Source organism: Chiloscyllium plagiosum, chromosome 27 (genome assembly GCF_004010195.1).
Source record: "Chiloscyllium plagiosum isolate BGI_BamShark_2017 chromosome 27, ASM401019v2, whole genome shotgun sequence".
Classification (NCBI taxonomy): domain Eukaryota; kingdom Metazoa; phylum Chordata; class Chondrichthyes; order Orectolobiformes; family Hemiscylliidae; genus Chiloscyllium; species Chiloscyllium plagiosum.
Genome location: NC_057736.1, coordinates 19,933,370 through 19,948,441, shown reverse-complemented (window position 1 = coordinate 19,948,441; position 15,072 = coordinate 19,933,370). Strand labels below are relative to the sequence as shown.

The 15,072-nt window shown below is 43.0% G+C and overlaps 1 protein-coding gene across 3 annotated transcripts in view; it reads left to right on the top strand.

Annotated features, from left to right (window-relative positions):
* The window catches only part of LOC122563625 (transcription factor HIVEP3), a 393,299-nt gene that overhangs the window by 249,475 nt on the left and 128,752 nt on the right, over positions 1-15,072 (top strand). For all 3 annotated transcript variants that reach the window (XM_043717599.1, XM_043717601.1, XM_043717598.1), the window contains one exon: positions 12,595-12,702. The gene's annotated coding sequence lies outside the window, so the exon portion shown is untranslated. The remainder of the gene's footprint in view (positions 1-12,594; positions 12,703-15,072) is intronic.

Genomic DNA, 15,072 nt, shown 5'->3' with positions numbered 1-15,072 from the left:
GGACTTGTTGGGCTGAAGGGCCTGTTTCCACACTGTAAGTAATCTAATCTAATCTAATCTAAACATGAGGCTACAGGCTAAAATTTGTTATGCTACAGAAGATGGTCGCCACACTACCAGAAGATATGGGGGCTTTTGAGAGGGTACAGAAATGGTTTACCAGGACGTTGCCTCATTTGGAGGGTATTAGCTATGAGGAGAGTTTGAACAAACTTGGTTTGATTTCACATGAATGTTGGAGGGTGACCAGATTTACCAAATGAATAGATGGATAGTTGGAATATTTTTCCCAGGGTAAAAATGTCAATTACTAGGGGACATAGGTTTAATGTAAAATAGGGAAAGTTTAAAGGAGATGTGGGAGGCAGGCTTTTTTACACAGAGGGTGGTAAACACACTGCCAGAGGAGGTAGTGGAGGCAGATAAAATAGCAACATTTAAGACGCATCCTGACAGATACATGAATAGGCAGTGAATAGAGGGATGCAGACCACGTAGAGGTGAAAGGTCTATAGTTTAGAAAGAAATCATATGTTGGTGCAGTGTTGGTGGGTTGAATGGCCTGTTCCTGTGCTCTGCTGTCCTTTAGTGCATTTCCCCTGCCTTTATAAAGTTTAATTAATCGGCATGGTAAGATATGGCAGCAGAAATGCATGTCTGTTAGATTATTGACGTTGCAATTGGAGCGCTGTCACAAATCCGCATTTGTTGGACGGAGATCCTTCCCTCGGATGCACTGTCTCTCCCTAATCTCCTGTGAGAGTTGTTTTCAGCTTCTCCCACCTTTCTCAACCTTGTAAAGGCAGTCAGCAGACACCCATTTCCCCCACCCCAGACAGAATCCAGGCAGGAAGAGCCCATGATAGCTGAAGTACTTTCCCTAGGCATTTCCCTACTCCTCCTCCTACCCTTGCTCCTCCCATTTCAGCCTTTTGTGTATCCCAAGTTCCATCACTGCTGTGTTCACAGCTGTCTTTCAGTCCCCAAGACCCTGAGCCATGGCTTCCCAAATTGTGAGTCAGGACCCCAAGTGGGATCGCAAGCTGAAAGTTTAAGGTCCTGCATCCTCCCCGATCTCATAAGTCTACTCGTCCCCCACTCCATCACTTTTTGAGGGTCATAACAATTTTTTTAGCCTCGAAATGGGGTCATATGAGGAAAAGGTACATGAAGCACTGGCCTAAGTCCCTCCTTCTCAATCTCACCCCTTGAGGATGCTTCTTAATATTCATATACTTTTAACAGAACTTTCAGTCGTCAAATATGTCCTTCTCTAGCTCAGTTTTGAATTGTGTTTGATGGCTCCTAAGAGCTACCGCGGAACTTTTTTACTAAGTTTAAAATCCAGAAATAAATGCAAGTTATTATGCATTTTCCTAACCTTACCGAAACAATTCATTTTACCACTTATCAATAAAACAATCATCAAAGAAATTTTAAAAAGGAACAAACAAAATAATGAATGACTAAGAAATATCATCTAGCCTGTACAGTAAATTTTGGGTTTAATAACTTGTTATTTGTTACAGTTCCAGTCAGTAGTTTTCTTATATAGCTTGTGGGTGTGTGGAGCGAAACTTTCCTATAAAATAAAAACACCATGCATGAATTTCTCGTACAACTACTCAGCATTTTCCCTCAAAAATTACTCTCTTCTGTAGCTACTGTTTTTTAACCCCTTGAGAATTGAATTTCCTCTACAGCCTTTCAATAAATACACATGTTTTCAATTACGCAGCATCTGCAAAAAGAAAACGTTTCAGTTAATTCCTCATAGTCAACATCACTCAAAGTAAAACTGGGGATTTTTGTAGACTCTTGGAACAACAATAAGTTGCATTCATGTGCTGCTGTTAACAGACAAGAGACTTCATAAGAGCATCATCAACCTCACTCTTATTTCAAGCTACATTAAGACAATATTAGGACAGATGTTGTAAAGCTGGTCAGCAAGTTAGATTTTAAGGAGCGTTATCAACTTCAGAGAGATGGAGGGATTTAGAGAGACAGTTCCAAGGTTTAGGGCCTAAGCCACAGATCACTCATATCGATTGTTATTGAGGTAAATTCAGTGACCCGTTTCTACACAGCAGAATTGCACAAACTTCAAATGGTTGAAAGGATTTGATAATGTGCCCAAGTCCCATTCTAGATAGACAAAGCCTCCCTTATCTCTCATTATGTGATCTGGTGGCAGCAATCAAGTCTTATAGAATCGTACAACCTTACAACACGAGGCTGTTCAGCCCATCATGTCTGTGCAGGCTCTTTAAAAATGTGTCCTATTCATCCCATTCCACTGCTCTCTCCCTCTCTCCATAGCCCTGAAAATTTTCTGTCTTTCCAAATTTACACCCTTTTCTCTTGGAAGTTTCCATTGAATTGACCTCTGCCTTTCTTTTTAAGCAGTGCACTCCAGATCATCATTACCTGTTATGTTAGTAATTCTGTTCAATCGTGGATGGACCTAGACTTTATAAAAGGTTATTGGGGTAAGAGAACTGTTTGACATAAAAGAGGAGACCACATTTCCTTAAGGTGTTGAAATTTGGTTGTCCATTTGGGATCAGACATAATAATAGGCTGAGAATGTAGATGTATGACAAAGGATTACAGAAAGCAGGAGACAACAGCTTCGCTTCACTTGGAGGTCACCATTGATGATGTTACCTAGCCAGGTAATGAAACATCTGGATATCAAACCTACAGCTCAGCGAGCAAACCTACACCCTAAACCTCAACCTGAGCTACAAACCTTCACAAACCTTGCAAAAACTTCTTTCCTTTAAGGATTGTAGGCTTCAATTAATCCAACTTTTTTTAAAAATAAATGTGAAGACCATCTTTCACTCTCTATCTGTCAGTAATTTTCAGCTCCAATTTCTCCTGAAACTTCCCTTTATATTAGATTCCCTACAGTGTGGAAATAGGCCCTTCGGCCCAACAAGTCCACACTGACCCTCTGAAGAGTGACCCATTCCCCTACCCTACATTTACCCTGACTAATGCACCTGACACTATGGACAATTTGGCATGGCCAGTTCACCTGACCTGCACATCTTTGGATTGTGTGAGGAAACCCACACTGACACAGGGAGAATGTGCAAACTCCACACAGACAGTCGCCCAAGGCGGGAATCGAACCCAGGTCCCTGCCGCTGTGAGGCAGCAGTGCTAACCACTCAGCCACTGTGCCACCCCAAAATGCTCACAGTGTTGGGGAAAGTCTCCTAGCACTCAAGGCACTCTCAATCTAAGTGCAATTTCATTTTAAAGAGGATGTATACTTATTCAGCTGTTTTACTGGCCTTCAGTCAATCTACTGTGATATTAACACAGCTGGACACAGTCATTAACACTAACACACAGACACAGAAACACACACAAACAAACAATAAACTGGACAGTAACTTTTTGGCATTTGGTCTTTGGGGGGTTCAGGTTAGACTGTTCTCCATTTGCATCCTTTTTCCAAGTCTGTTCGGTCATCTCAATCTGATTCCAAGGGGGCATGGGCTTGCAACAAAAAAAAACACAGCCTTTCTCATTGGGACTAAATTTTCCTCCAAATGATCAAACAGTTGCATGGGAACTGTATAGGACGTGAAGAAGTAGCACACTGGTGCCTTAAGGATTACTATTCTGATATTGGGATAGACCAGACGGAGTATTACTCAACTTGACACATGTTACTTGTAACTTGACTGTGACACTGATATCAGGCACCAAATTGAGAATGCTCCATGCCACTGATAGTTCTTGCCCCAACGTTGCTTCCCACATCAACTGGAGTATTGTGTCCATTTAACATTAACAAACATATTCAGATCTTGGCAAAGATGCAGAGGAGATTTCCCCGAAAGGTGCCAGGAATGAGGGACTTTAATTACATGAACACACAACACAAGGTGAGTTGTTCTCCCTGGATGGGAGAGATCTAAGGAGGGATTTATTGGAAGTGTTTAAAATTACACAAAGTGTTTTGATGGAGGACATAGATAGCAAATGTTTCTGGCAGCATGATTATTAGACGACACATATTTAAGATAATTAACAAAAGGACCAGAAGGGAAATAAGGAGAAATGATCTCAAGCAGTGAGTTGTTTGTCATATGAAATGCACTGCCTGAAAAGTAGGTGGAAGCAGTTTCAAAAGTCACTTCCCATAAGGGACTGGAGAAATACTTGAAAAGGATATAATTGTTGGGCTTTGCAGGAAGAACAGGGGAATGAGGCTAACTGGGTAACTCCTTCAGAGAGCTGGCATAGACTTTTTCTTTTATTTCAAAAATATACTTTATTCATAAAATAATTTGATGGTCTGTACAGTTGAACATGCCATACATATGTAAACATTCCATTTGTTTGCATACCGAAACAGAGTAATCATTCCTATATACAGGTCTGTACGATTACATTTTTAGCTGAGGCGTCAGCAGAGCCCAAATGACTGCGTGGGTTCCCTGTTCTTCTTTAGGCAGCAGATGTTACACGGTGGTCTTTCCCCACCGCGCCTTGGCCTTCCTGGCCAACGTCCTGTTTCTGCAGGAGTGTGGGATACCGCACCTCAGCAGCTAAAGGAGATGGTCGAGCTTGTGGACCCATGGGCCGTCAGTTTAGTAGGGGGGGCAATGATAGCCGCGCCTCCAGCCTAGGTATCCTGTTGCGAGGAGGCAACTTCACCATCTCCGAGGTTAAGGAGGTGGTGGTCCGCGACGCAGGACTCCGTGCTCTACGGCCTGTTCCCCAGGACGCACACCGTGACGAACATCAACTGTATCTGGAGGATCATCAACTCGGTGAAGGACACTCTCTGGGCGATCCGAAACCTGTTGATCTTCCAGCTGATGGAGTTGACCCCGACTGAGTGTTGCAGACTGGCACATTCCAAGGTCCAGGACTACGTGTTGATGGGACGCACTGAAGCTTGGGGCAGCTGTCGCCAAGGCGCGGTGGGGAAAGACCGCACCAATCAACCAAACCGCCCTGTGGCCCAACATTTCAACTCCCCCTCCCACTCTGCCGAGGACATGGAGGTCCTGGGCCTCCTTCACCGCCGCTCCCTCACCACCAGACGCCTGGAGGAAGAACGCCTCATCTTCCGCCTCGGAACGCTTCAACCCCAGGGATTCAATGTGGACTTCAACAGCTTCCTCATTTCCCCTTCCCCCACCTCATCCTAGTTCCAAACTTCCAGTCCCCTTGACTTGTCCGGACTTGTCCAACCTGCCTAGCACCTTTTCCACCTATCCACTCCACCCTCTCCTCCCTGACCTATCACCTTCATCTCCTCCCCCACTCACCCATTGTACTCTATGCTACTTTCTCCCCACCCCCACCCTCCTCTAGCTTATCTCTCCACTATTCAGGTTCTCTGCCTTTATTCCTGATGAAGGGCTTTTGCCCGAAACGTCGATTTTGCTGAAGCTCCTCGATGCTGCCTGAACTGCTGTGCTCTTCCAGCACCATTGATCCAGAATCCACTGTGTAACATCTGCCTGCCTAAGGAAGAACAGGGGGCCCGCACAGTCATTTGGGCTCTGCTGACCCCTCAGCTAAAAATGTAATCGTACAGACCTGTAAATAGGAATGATTACTCTGTTTTCGGTATGCAAACAAATGGAATGTTTACATATGTATGGCATGTCCAGTTGTACAGATCATCAAAGTATTTTCTGAATAAAGTATATTTTTGAAATAAAAAAAAATAAGCCAGCATAAAGATCCACCAAGAGCTGGTCAGCACACCCAAATGATCCTCCAACGTCCAATCACGATCCACCAATGGTCTCCAGCAGCTCCGACGACTAGCAACACGATCCCTGTGGTTTGTCCCCCGCCAGCACACGTCCGCTGTGTCGAACCTGCAGCACTCGAACAGAATCTCTTCCTCTGGTCCTCAGAAACTACACATATTCCAAGCCAAAAGGCCGAGTATAGACATGATGGACTTCCTACTATGCTGTAAGTTTCAAACAAAATCAGTTTGCCTTCACTGGCACTCAGCAATAGACTCATTTCTATTGTGTGAATGTAGGTGGGTCCTATTGCAGACTTATCTTGGAACATGCAAATTGGTGCCACTACGAACTTGTGGTCTTTCCCGCTTCCCCTTGGAGATAATTTGTGAATCTCAGACCAGATTTTTATTGCTGAAGCAGAGCCATGAGTCAGAACTGTATTTTAAAGATTGATTGGTCTAATTGAAATGGTTTTGCATTGAGTCAGCTACTGTCTCTGTAGGAGTTTTGGCGTGGCAAGCAAAGTTAGATGGGCTTTTCAGACTTGGGTGGGAAATTAAAAAATGCTGGAATCAAAGGAATTGTCCCGGGTGTGCGGGGAACAACAACAGAAGAAGTAGAAGTAGGCTGTGTGGACTCCTTAAAACCTAAACTCCTTCCTGCTCCACTATTCAGTACGCTCATAGCTGATTTCCCATTCTATCCTTATATCCCTTGATTTCTGCAATGTCCAAAAATCAAAAGATCTCCATTGATGAATTCTAAATTTTCCAATAATATTGCCTCTCATTCTTCTCAACTCCAGAAAATGTAGGCTCCTTCCACTCAAAAATCTCCTCAGAGGGATGACCCACTCAGGCAGGGATCAATCCTAGTGAACCTTAGTTGCAGTCCCTCTAAAGCAAATAAATCCTGCTTTAGGCAAAGGGTTTAAGTCAGTACACATCACTCTGACCTCTGCAAAGCCCGTTGTAATTGCAGCAAGACTACAGCCTACTCTGAACCCTCCCCCACCCCCCACCCCACCTGCAATGTACCATTTAATTTCCTAGTGGTTTGTTGGATTTGCAAGCTGGCTTTCTACGATTTGTGTTCAAAAAGAACAAGAAACTAGGATTAGGGCTGTTAGCTGTTAGCTCCAGTGTGGAGCTAGCATTGACATAAGCATGATGGTACAGTGATACAGAGCTTTCTGTGATTGCTATTCTGTTGCAATGTGTAGCCTTGGCAGCATCGTCAATGTTTGATGTGAATTCTCAGGAACTGATCAATCAAAAAATCAGGCCACTGTTATTTTCCCACACTGAATGTAAAACAATATCATATTTATAAAATAATGCAATGTTTTAAAATCACACCGGACAGCAGCATTGAAAATCATTTGCTTTGCTTTATTTTTTAATATGGGGCAATATGGAAAACACTGTTTTGAGTAAGTTCTGTCTCCCGAAGAGTGCCATGGATTTTGGAATGAGAATGTTGAATAGGGCAGAATGTGATGGTTCTCGAATTTGGTTTTTAGCAACAATCCAGTGGTCTGCATGGTTAATTTATCAGGCACCAGCCCATGAGTGACCATATTTTCTTTCTCATTAATTTCAATTTGCTGACTCCACCATACTGGAAATGTGTGCTTTACCTCATTCATATAAAGTGGGTATCACTGACTGGACCAGCGTTTTTTGCCCATCCCTAGTTGCTCAAAGGGCAGTTAAGAGTCAACCACATTACTGTGAGTCTGGAGTCACATGTAGGCCAGACCGGGTAAGGCTGCTAGATATCCTCTCCTAAGAGGCATAATGAACCAGAGGGTTTTTATTTTGACAATCAGCAATGGTCATCATTAAACTCTTATTATTGAAGTCAAACTCCACCATCTGCCATGACACAATCCGAGCCCCGGTTGCCAGAGCATTATCTGGGTCTCTGCATTAATACCTGAAGAAGGGCTTATGCCCGAAACGTCGATTTCCTGTTCCCTGGATGCTGCCTGACCTGCTGCGCTTTTCCAGCAACACATTTTCAGCTCTGATCTCCAGCATCCGTAGACCTCACTTTCTGCTCTCTGCATTAATAGTCTTGTGACAATACCAGTAGGCCATCACCTAGTGGTCTTGGTTGAGGGAGAAATATTGACCTGTGAGGCTCATTCCTGAAGAAGGGCCTGTGCCCGAAACGTCGAATCTCCTGTTCCCTGGATGCTGCCTGACCTGCTGTGCTGTTCCAGCAATAAAGTTTCAACTTTGATCTCCAGCATCTGCAGACCTCACTTTCTCCTGTGATACACATCTTCAAGGGGGAAGAGGTAGAGAGGTGAATGTAAGGATGAAATTCCAGAGCTTAGAGCCTAGGCAGCTGAAGGAAAGGTTACACTGCTGAGAGACAGAAATCAGGGGATGCACAATAGGCAAGAATTGAAGGGGAATAGAGGGCTATAGAAGCCAAAAAGGAGTTCAGACACAGAGTTGACATTTATCGTGAGTGATTATGATAGTGTGAAGGATTCAAATTTTAGGTGGGAGGAAAGATGAATGGTAGGGCACCATGAGGCATAATATCAGGGAAACCGATGGGCTATCACCCAGAGTGAATCTCTCCCTTCAGAGTATTTGTACAAACTGCACAGAACAGCTGCAATATGCTTTCAACCAAGATGGGGCCCAGCTTTTCAGCATGGGCTAATAGATAGGAATCAGAAATGGGAGCACAGTAAATTTTCCTCTGTTTAGGATCATGCTTTAATAATTTGAGCATGTGCTCAAGTGAACACAATTAGCGATTGAGTACAGGAAGTTTCTGTAGTAGACTCATCCTCCTGTGCAGTACTAAGGAATCTACCACCAGTGAAAATGACAATTAAAATCTTTCATGACCCAGAGCGCAAATTAAAAAGTGCAAACTCATTTGTAAAATTGCAAACAGCTCCTTGAATGTCATTCCAGTTCAAATGTTAATCCATAAACTCACACGAAAGGTAGGTATATCTGCCCAGTCAGATAGACATCAGAGAGTCCCATTGGAAATCTCTTCCTCCAAAAGGTACTCAGATCAATTGATCCTTCAAAACTCCAGTTGATTGTTTTTTGCTTTGTAAGGTATCAAAGGATATTGAGCAAAGGGAGATAAATAAGGTTGAGGTGCAGATCAATCAGGATTTAATGAATAAATCTATGGGCTCGAGGAATTGAATAGCCTACTCCTGTTTCGAGCATTCCTATCAAAGTCAATATTTCTCCCTCAACCAAGACTATGCAAACTAAAGGTGACTAATTGGTCAGTCATCCAGTTCCTGCTCAAGAGATCCTAGATGCTAGATATATGCTTGCATGACTACAGTCATTTCACGTCAAAGTAATTCTTATGGGCAGTGCTTATAAATCTTTCTAACAGCCTTGACAAGTATCTGTGTACTCAGAATTTCATAGATGCTTATAACATGGAAATAGACTATCCACCCCAACTGATTTATGCTGGTATTTGTACTGTACATGAGCAGCCTCCCACCAACTCCATCTCAGTTTATCTATATATCTTCCCAATCCTTCTTTCGTTATGCACTAATCTAGCTTCTCCTCAAATGCTTCTATATACTCACCTCACTCCATTCAATAATGAGTGCCACAATCAAGCCACCCTCTGGATAAAGACATTTCTCCTGAATTCCCTATTGTAATTATTAGTGGCTATCTTAGACTTATGACCCCCGAGTCTTTAACTACAGCCGGTGGTGATATGATGCAGTTATTCTGAGGGTTAACTGCAGGTATACTGTCTGCTTTTGCCATACATGATGCACCTTCAACCCAATAATGGGTACTATTATAATCTGGTCAGAAATTGTGGCTGAGAACACTCAATCAAATGTAAGAATGTTAAAAATTGGATCAAGGTTAGGCCATACATATCCATGAGGCCAGAGCTACTTCAATAAAATCGTGGCTGAACTTCTCTTTCCTCTCTACTTTCCCACCCATCTCCATATCCCTTGGTTCCTTCATTGTCCAAACATCTATCCATTTCTGTCTTAGGTATATTCAAAAGAAGGAGCACCCACATCATGGAAATTAGCCACAGAGCTGAAGCAGGCCATTGCTATGGTTTACTCTATAGTAGTCTTTGCTTTGAGTCATTATCATCGTGCTGTTAAAGGAGCATAAAGTTTAAGAGCAGGATTGGGCCATTTAGCCAACTGAGTCTGCTTTGCCATTCAATAAGATCATAGTTGATTTGGCTGTGGCCACAAATATACCTTTTTGCCTGCATGTCCCCACTCTTCAATGCTCTACTCCCTTGTCTCATCAATAATCTGTCTACTTCAGCCTTGAATGAATTCAGTAAGCTAACGTCCATTTCTTTCTAAGGTAGAGAATTCCACCAGCTAATGCACATCTGAGAGTAAAGAATTCCTCCTCACCTCCATCTTAAACTGTGCCCTGAATTCTGCTTGTGGGAGCTTGCTGTGTGCAAACTGACAGCAGTGTTTCTAACATCACAAAAGTGACAGCGCTTTCAAAAATGGCTGGAATGTCCCAAAGCACATTATAACGTGCAAGAGAGAAGTCTTTTTTTTGCCATCTGACTGAACTTGCAATCTGCTGTTTAGATTGCTTTTCTGAAATTTTCTAATTTGGGTAATAAAAGGGTTTTTTGCCATATAATTCAGTGGCTTGTGCTTTGCTCGCGATTAATGTGCATTGGCAGCAAAAACGCATATTAGAAGATTGATTTCATTGAGCTCAGAGAATGTTAATTGGTGTACCCATATCTGGAGAAGGAGGGTAGTTTAATACAGATATATTCTCAACATGACAGTAAGCAGGGGGGGTGGGGTGGTACTGGAGGGGTGAATGGTTGTACCCATTTTCCATATGTTCACTCCCTTATTAGGGGGACATTTGAAGAGAAGATGCATTGCACTCACTGAAGGAGCTCCTACAGAAACATCTCCCCCACCCCACCCACTTCCAGGGCAGGCAAAAGATCAAAGAAGGTCATGCATTAACCAGAATGCAACTGCATGGTTTGCAGTTCCATTCCTCTGAGCTTGCAATCTATCAAATGTATAGCTGGCAGCTCTCAGTGACTCACCATTTGTCAATATGGACACTTGTTTCAAAAAAGGTCATTGATTTTCTGTAGCAAAATATTTGTCATTCATTTCATCCATTTATAAACCAAAATGGTCACGCCTTTGGAATTTTTACACTAGTTTATGGTACTCAGGCAGCAAATCACACCACACAAGGAAGATATAAAAATTCACAGAATTCAATGTACTCCTTCATATTGACTGAACGATTGAGATATCCATGTCAACATATGGGAATCTTAAGTGTACTTTCATATTATGAGCAGAAGAAACTAAGACCCAGCTGTTTCAGAGCAGCTCTCTCTCACCTGAAGCGTGTATAATTAGCTTACAGAGTTCACAGGACAGATTTTGTTTTCCATCTGTATTAGGTCCCACAGAAATAAACCTCTGGTTCCACATGCACAAGTTGGTGATTATTTGTAGCCCATTACATCAGAATGAGTCATGGGAGGGCTTTTGGTTTGCTGCCTTTTTATAAACAACCTTGTAAACCTTGTGAGGAGTTCCTCACTGACTGAGTTTGCAGAATACACGAGACTTTGAAAGGAATTGGAGAATAGCTTTGAAAAGATACCAACTTCTCTTTATTCAAAGTTATTCATTCACATTACCTGACTGGCCTGGGGGGGAAAGAAGATCAAGATATCTGCAGTGTTACAAAAGGTTCAAAACAAAAATGGGCTTGAGCTTGGAAAGAAAGAGTTTAAGATGAACCTGACAGCAAACAGATAAAGAAGGAAGAGGACATCAGGTTGAAATTAAATAGATGCATTTCAAGACAGAGCAAGCATTAAGGAATATGGTGAGCAGCTCACCACCGTTTCCTAAATGGCTGTTCGGGATAGAAAATTAATGATGAACGAACTAACAATATCCACATCACATGAACAAATAGGAGAAAAAGATGGAGATTGTCAGGCAATGAACAGTGCAAATGTAAATGTGAAATTAGGTCCCAACTCAGAATTAGATGTTCCAGAAGTGAATATCACCCAATGCCAACTTGAAGACATGAAATGTATTGGCACATTTTGTTGATAGAAGCAAGTTTAATAGTAACTTTCACAAGAGTTTTGGATAAATCCTTGTAAAGGAAACATTTAATGCAGCAATGAGGAAAGAGAGAGGAGGGTTGAACTAATTGAAAAGCACATCTAGTGAGTCAATACAAGTACAATGGGACAAAAGGTCACCTCCTCGACTCTGTATTTCGGTGGTAACAGTTGCCAGTCATGGAATGATTGCAATCTGCTGGAATCTTCTAGACGTGCTTTGCAACTGACCTCAAAGGCCCATTCAACTCAGATGAGGATATTCACTCTAACATCTGTTTTACAGAAGAAGCTGAGTCTTTTTTTTTTCTCAGCTGTTTTGATGCACATCTTGGGTCATCGTAGGCCACGTGTCTACATTAGTTTGCACAAATCTCAAGCTGCTTTCACTTACAGACCTTGTTGTTGTAATTCAGGATTTATCCATAAATGAGGCATCCGTGCTTGGAACATTCCAACAAACTTCCAGACCCGTGGAATTCAAACCAATAGTTACAAAATACAATTAAATATCTTGGAATATCAGCATAGATTATTAAGATTTTTGGACCACGGTTTGTAGGTTACTGGTGTAGGAGACTCAGGCACTGTGACCTGGTCAGAAATCTCTTCAGTAATTTTTCTACATTCCCCTCCCCACACTATCAGAAAAATGTAAAGTTGGTGTAAGGACCTTTATTGTTTTATCCTTTCTTTCCATCCTCTTTAGGGTTTCCTGCCTCTTTTTCCTCATGCCATTCATCTCACCACCTCAACCTACAGTGCAGTTCAAGATTGGCATGGATTGATCAACAGATGCCCCAGTAAATTTAATGAGGTGAGTGATTTTAACACCAGAGGATTTTTCCATAGACCCCCACCCGTATGGAGACGCTGGATCTTCCTCACAGCAACAGGACAGAGATGTAACTGACACAATCTCAAATACCTTGGAGCTAGTCCACATTACAGCAGCATCTCACCAATTTATATTTCCTTGCCTCCCTTTTTCTTTCAATCAATTTATTTCTCCTTTGCTTCTCTCCTTCCCTACATGGAGATCCTGGCTACGTTGTTGTAATTCTCCAAATATCTGTTCCAAATATCCAACTGTCATCTACATGCTGGGATATGTCCCATGGATATCAAGAGCTCTTCATTGCCACATCCAAGGGGTGAGCATTATGTGTATATGAACCTCTCTAGCTAAATGATCACAAGGTACTGGACATGAAGTATACTAAAGGCAATTCTTAGCCCAGCTCCATCCCATATTCAACTTCCAGCAGGAATCATCACCTCAGGAACAAGAAGAACAAGAGTGAGCAGATCTCTGTGTACATCAGTGTGCCTCCATGCATACATCAGTGTACCTCTCTGCGTACATCACTGTACCTCTCTGCGTACACCAGTGTGCCTCTCTGTGTACGTCAGTGTACCTCTCTTCGTGCATCAGTGTACCTCTCTGTGTACATCAGTGTACCTCTCTGTGTACATCAGTGTGCCTCACTGTCCACCAGTATGCCTCTCTGTAGATCAATGTACCACTGTGTACATCAGTGTACCTTTCCACACATCACTGTATCTCCCTGTCCATCAGTGTATCTCCCTGTACTGCATGTGAGCAATCTGATGGATGATCACTGGCCGTAGACTGGAAGGTCAGCAAAGGTAATGCTGGTTTTTCTTCTCCAAAATGAAGAGAAAGCACAATACAAAGTTTGATTTATAGTTCACATGGAATAATGACTGTTCTTATAGTGTGCAGGTGTCTGAACAGGTTATCTCATGGGGTTAGACACACAGATTTTATAGACTGAAACTAAACCAGTTACAGCTAAAATAACATTCCTTATTTCATACTGCCGGCAGTGTGGAGGGAATGTCCACACACTGAGGTTTTGTTTCGATCACAGTTTCATTTCCTTTATAATAACAGAAATTATGAGGTTTATTGGAAAGCATTTTGGATAGAAATGACCAGCTCAGACTCCTGGAATGGTTCACTCACGTGGAATAGTGAAGAAAGGAAGGGGCTGGACATGTACGCCTCCTGTGGGTGTGGCATCTAGCTTGTAAAATAGGTCATGTGCCAGCCTGCCACTTTTCTGTAAGGCAAAAGTTCTATTGACCATGCTAACACGCTGCCCAGGCTTAAACCTGGCTGATTGGAGCAAGCACCCAGTTGAGCAGAGGCACATCTCATTTGGGGGGCATAAAGTTCCCTCTTCCACCCAGATACCTTCCCATCCTTTCCTTCCAGGACATGTGCCTGACCAAAACTGACCCCTCCCCATCCCAAGGCGATCAATCCCTTCTAATTGTAAACCTCTAACAATGTGCCTTTCCGTAAGAGCCTTTTTGAGGCACTTTTTGCAGAACTGGCAGCACCTGCTACTGACTCTGGCATTGCCAGGAGTCATGAAGCAATCAGCCATCACATTGACTGGCCGTTCCTGAGGGTAGGAGTTCCTCCTAGGTGGAGGTCCTCCAATTATCCAATCTGACCATTCGCAGTGTGCTGTGGCTGGGGGAAGGGGCTGCTTCTGGTTGGGGAGTCACCTTCTAGCTAATTTGTTTTTTTCCCTGGGACCACTCACCTCCCTCCACACCTCCATGAATTTCTGCCAAAGCATTACTTTGGCTGTCAGCGTGTTCCCACTTTGTTTTTACACTTCCCTGCAGGTCATGGCTTGGTTACAGAACCATTTCCAAGGCTGACCCTTTTTTAAGAGTTGATGCAAATGTGCCAGGATGGAGGCAAGGTTATGTATCAACTTTCTCTAATAATTTACCAGCCCAAGGAAAGACATAAGCTCCAATATAAATGCGAGAGCTGAGGCATCTTTGATTGCCCTCACTTTATCTTCCAGTACTTGTTGACTCTGCAGCCCAAGTAGATCATTTTTCACATCTGAGGTATACGCCCACTTAGGAAAAATACCTAAGGATTATGTCCAAATTCTCTAAGTCCTCCGTATTGGTCCTCCCTGTACAGGGGAACCTCGATTATCCGAACGTGATGGGCAGGCACTGTTTCATTCAGATAATCGATTATTCGGTTAATCGATTAAATGCCTTTCCTCTGGGGCTCAAAGTTTTTAAAGTCTGCCCCCCGTTCAGGAGACTGCAGCAGCACACAGCGCGCGAGCATCGCGCCCAACTCTGTGCAGCACCTCCCCTCGCCCTCAACACACCCCCGCCCCCA